The sequence below is a fragment of the Ahaetulla prasina genome, unplaced genomic scaffold (genome assembly GCF_028640845.1).
Source record: "Ahaetulla prasina isolate Xishuangbanna unplaced genomic scaffold, ASM2864084v1 Contig34, whole genome shotgun sequence".
Lineage (NCBI taxonomy): Eukaryota > Metazoa > Chordata > Lepidosauria > Squamata > Colubridae > Ahaetulla > Ahaetulla prasina.
Window position 1 is genome coordinate 5,001 of NW_026682109.1, and position 5,000 is coordinate 10,000.

Here is a 5,000-nt window from a genome sequence, read left to right on the forward strand (position 1 = left end):
CCCGTCGCCCGGCTCCGGAGCCGTCCGCGGCGGGCAGAGGGACCGGTCTCCCGGACCCGGCGCGGCGGCAGCCGCTTGGCGCGCGGGACGGGATCCCGGCGCCGGGGCCTCGGGCCTCGGTCCGGCACCTCGGCCGAGGCTGGGTCCCGTCGCCGGGCCCCGGAGCCGTCCGCGGCGGGCAGAGGGACCGGTCTCCCGGACCTGTCGCGGCGGCCTCGGCGGGGAGGGATCCCGGCTCCGGCTCCTCGGCCCTCGGTCGGGCACCTCCGGCGAGGCCGCGGTGCCGTCGCCGGGCCCCGGAGCCGTCCGCGTCGGGCAGAGAGACCGGTCTACCGGGCCTGGGCGCGGGACGAGACCCCGGCGCCGGAGCCTCGGCCCTCGGTCCGGCACCTCCGCCGAGGCCGCGGTGCCGTCGCCCGGCCCCGGAGCCGTCCGCGTCGGGCAGTGGGACCGGTCTCCCGGCCCCGGAACGGCGGCAGGCGCTTGAGCGCGGGACGGGATCCCGGCGCGGGAGCCCCGGGCCTCGGTCGGGCACCTCCGCCGAGGCCGCGGTCCCGTCGCCGGGCCCCGGAGCCGTCCGCGGCGGGCAGAGGGACCGGTCTCCCGGACCTGTCGCGGCGGCCTCGGCGGGGGGGGGTCCCGGCTCCGGCCTCGGCCTCGGTCGGGCCCCTCCGGCGAGGCCGCGGTGCCGTCGCCGGGCCCCGGAGCCGTCCGCGGCGGGCAGGAAGACCGGTCTACCGGGCCTGGGCGCGGGACGGGATCCCGGCGCCGGAGCCTCGGGCCTCGGTCCGGCACCTCCGCCGAGGCCGCGGTGCCGTCGCCCGGCCCCGGCCCCGTCCGCGTCGGGCAGGGAGACCGGTCTACCGGGCCTGGGCGCGGGACGGGATCCCGGCGCCGGAGCCTCGGCCCTCGGTCCGGCACCTCCGCCGAGGCCGCGGTGCCGTCGCCCGGCCCCGGGGCCGTCCGCGTCGGGCAGTGGGACCGGTCTCCCGGCCCCGCAACGGCGGGCGGGGCTTGGAGCGGGGGACGGGACCCCGGCGCCGGAGCCTCGGGCCTCGGTCGGGCACCTCCGCCGAGGCCGCGGTCCCGTCGCCGGGCCCCGGAGCCGTCCGCGGCGGGCAGAGGGACCGGTCTCCCGGACCTGTCGCGGCGGCCTCGGCGGGGAGGGACCCCGGCCCCGGCCCCTCGGCCCTCGGTCGGGCACCTCCGGCGAGGCCGCGGTGCCGTCGCCGGGCCCCGGAGCCGTCCGCGGCGGGCAGGAAGACCGGTCTACCGGGCCTGGGCGCGGGACGGGAGCCCGGGGCCGGGGCCTCGGGCCTCGGTCCGGCACCTCCGCCGAGGCCGCGGTGCCGTCGCCCGGCCCCGGCCCCGTCCGCGTCGGGCAGGGAGACCGGTCTACCGGGCCTGGGCGCGGGACGGGATCCCGGCGCCGGAGCCTCGGCCCTCGGTCCGGCACCTCCGCCGAGGCCGCGGTGCCGTCGCCCGGCCCCGGAGCCGTCCGCGTCGGGCAGGGAGACCGGTCTACCGGGCGCGGGCGCGGGACGGGATCCCGGCGCCGGAGCCTCGGGCCTCGGGACCGGTCTGCCGGACCCGGCGCGGCGGCATCGGCGGGGACGGATCCCGACCCTCGGTCGGGCAGCTCCGCCGAAGCCTCGGTCCCGTCGCCCGGCCTCGGGGCCATCCGCGGGATGCGGCGGGACCGGTCTACCGTGAGGCGGGCGGGACCGGTCTACCTTCTGGGAAAACGTCTGCAGTTTCAAGAGTCCTGCTTTCTTGGGAAGATTGGAGAGGTGAGACCTCACACTCACTCCCCTGACCCTGGCCCTGGCCCCGGCCCCGGCCCCGTCCCCGGCCCCAGCCCCGGCCCCGGCCCCGGCCCCGGCCCCGGCCCCGGCCCTAACCCTAACCCTAACCCTAACCCTAAGCCTAAGCCTAACCCTAACCCTAACCCTAGCCCCAGCCCCAGCCCCAGCCCCAACCCCAACCCCAACCCCAACCCTTAGGGGGTTTACCCTCCAATGGGATTTTCCCATATCTTTTACCTGGAAAGGAAGAAAAGCCTGACTTACAAAGCCAGCACCCTTCTCGGCATACTGATGCGCTGCGAATTCATTGGCGACCTCCATTTTGCTCTAGGAATTCAAGGCGATCAAACCCTAACCCTAACCCTTACCCTAACGCTAACCCCAGCCCCGGCCCCGGCCCCGGCCCCAGCCCCAGCCCTAACCCTAACCCTAAGGGGGTTTACCCTCCAATGGGATGTTTCCGTATCTTTTACCTGGAAAGGAAGAAAAGCCCGATCCGCAGCCTGATGTGGTGCGAATTCATTGGCGACCTTCATTTTGCTTTAGGAATTCATGGTGATCTAACCCTAACCCTAACCCTAAAGCTAACCCCAGCCCCAGCCCCAACCCTCCTTCTAACTGTCTTCTGATACCAGCAGCGCTCAGTCCGTAGGGAGAAATGTCACCCCAGAAGACGAAAGCACAGCTTGTCCGATTCCGTTCCCCACCCCTCCCTAACCTATAAGGGAATTTCGGTACCGGTTCCCCCGTCCCAGTTGGTAGGAAGCCGATTGGATTCCCTAAAGAGGAATCTAAAGATCTGAGCAAGGTTTTGTAGTGAACGGGAGCGTGATGGCTTACCTCCACACCGCCGCTATTAGATTTCTGCCGGGCAGGGTCGACCCTACCGAAGCCTAGGACGACTAACAGAATTGAGGGCTTATATAGAAAAGGTCTCTCTCTCTCTCTCTCTCTCTCTCTCTCTCTCTCTCCTCCCTCCCTCTCTGTGTGTGCGTGTGCGTGTGCGTGCGTGTTTATACAGCCGGCTAGGTCTGAGGTAGCCAGCCGCTCCTGTTCTTTTCCGGGAAAAGAAGGACGGAGGATTACGTCCGAGCTTTGGCGGAACCTCCCGCTCCTAATAGGGTCGTCGCAGGGTCTCGGCTCAGCCTTTCAGCCGCCACTAACGGCGCGCGGAGAGAACGGTCGACCCGGAAAACACACACACACACACATATACACACAGTAGATCGGGTTATTTTCAGCTACCCCGACGACTCCCGGAGACCCGACGATGAAACCGAGGCGGCCGTTTCATCAAGGCCACGCACGCGCACGCCCCCCACCCCCACCCCCCCCGAAGATTAGGCCGGAAGACGGAACCTCCCGGTTCTTAATAGGGTCGTGGCAGGGTCTCGGCTCAGCCTTTCACCCAGCGACTAACGGCGCAGCGGAGAGAGGGAACGGTCGACCCGGAAAACACACGTACAGTAGATCGGGTTTGTTGTGTCTTGCCCGCCCTCAGAGCAGCCGGGGCCTTCTTACCTGCTCCCGCACACTGAGGAATGTATGCCTCCCGGTCCCAGTCCTGGCTCCATGCCCACACAAACTGCAGAAGGAGAATCTCCCTGCCCCAGCCCTGACTCCATGCCCAGGCAAACGGAGCAGCTAGACCCCTCCCCCTCCTCCACAGCAGGTGAGCCTGAGGAGGGTTTATTACCAACAGCTGATTGGTGTGACCTCGCATCAGAAGATTGGAGGCGGAGGCTACAGAGGGAAGGAGGGCAGGCCTTAATGAGTGCTGAGTCATGGAGCCACACCCCATGGCCTATATAAAGGATCTACTTTCTGGCAGTCTCTGAGTCAGGCAAAAGTCAAACTTATCTTGCTGAAGTCACTTACTGGTCTCCTGCCTGCTCTGAGGACTTTGCTAGGACTTTGGGCAGAGCTGCAGAGGCACGCCTGATTCGGATTTCCCGGACCCAGCCGTCAGCGGAGGAGTGGGACACGACATATACATAAACATATATATATATATGTATGTATATATACACACGTACAGTAGATCGGGTTATTTTCAGCTACCCGGCGACTGCCGGAGACCCGACGATGAAACCGAGGCGGCGTTTCATCAAGGCCACGCCACGCCACGCCCCACCCCACCCCGAAGATTAGGCGGAAGACGGAACCTCCCGGTTCTTAATAGGGTCGTGGCAGGGTCTCGGCTCAGCCTTTCACCCAGCGACTAACGGCGGAGCGGAGGGAGGGAACGGTCGACCCGGAAAACACACGTACAGTAGATCGGGTTTGTTGTGTCTTGCCCGCGCTCAGAGCAGCCGGGCCTTCTTACCTGCTCCGCACACTGAGGAATGTATGCCTCCCGGTCCCAGTCCTGGCTCCATGCCCACACAAACTGCAGAAGGAGAATCTCCCTGCCCCAGCCCTGACTCCATGCCCAGGCAAACGGAGCAGCTAGACCCCTCCCCCTCCTCCACAGCAGGTGAGCCTGAGGAGGGTTTATTACCAACAGCTGATTGGTGTGACCTCGCATCAGAAGATTGGAGGCGGAGGCTACAGAGGGAAGGGAGGGCAGGCCTTAATGAGTGCTGAGTCATGGAGCCACACCCCATGGCCTATATAAAGGATCTACTTTCTGGCAGTCTCTGAGTCAGGCAAAAGTCAAACTTATCTTGCTGAAGTCACTTACTGGTCTCCTGCCTGCTCTGAGGACTTTGCTAGGACTTTGGGCAGAGCTGCAGAGGCACGCCTGATTCGGATTTCCCGGACCCAGCCGTCAGCGGAGGAGTGGGACACGACATATACATAAACATATATATATATGTATGTATATATATACACACGTACAGTAGATCGGGTTATTTTCAGCTACCCGGCGACTGCCGGAGACCCGACGATGAAACCGAGGCGGCCGTTTCATCAAGCACGCACGCACCCCCGAAGATTAGGCCGGAAGACGGAACCTCCCGGTTCCTAATAGGGTCGTGGCAGGGTCTCGGCTCAGCCTTTCACCCGGCCACTAACGGCGCGGCGGAGAGAACGGTCGACCCGGAAAACGTACTTACATACATACAGGCATCCATCCGTCAATCCTTCCTTCCATCCATCCATCCATCCATCCATCCATCCACATACGCCTACGCCCACACACACGCATACACACGCACACGCACGCACACACACACACACACACACACACAC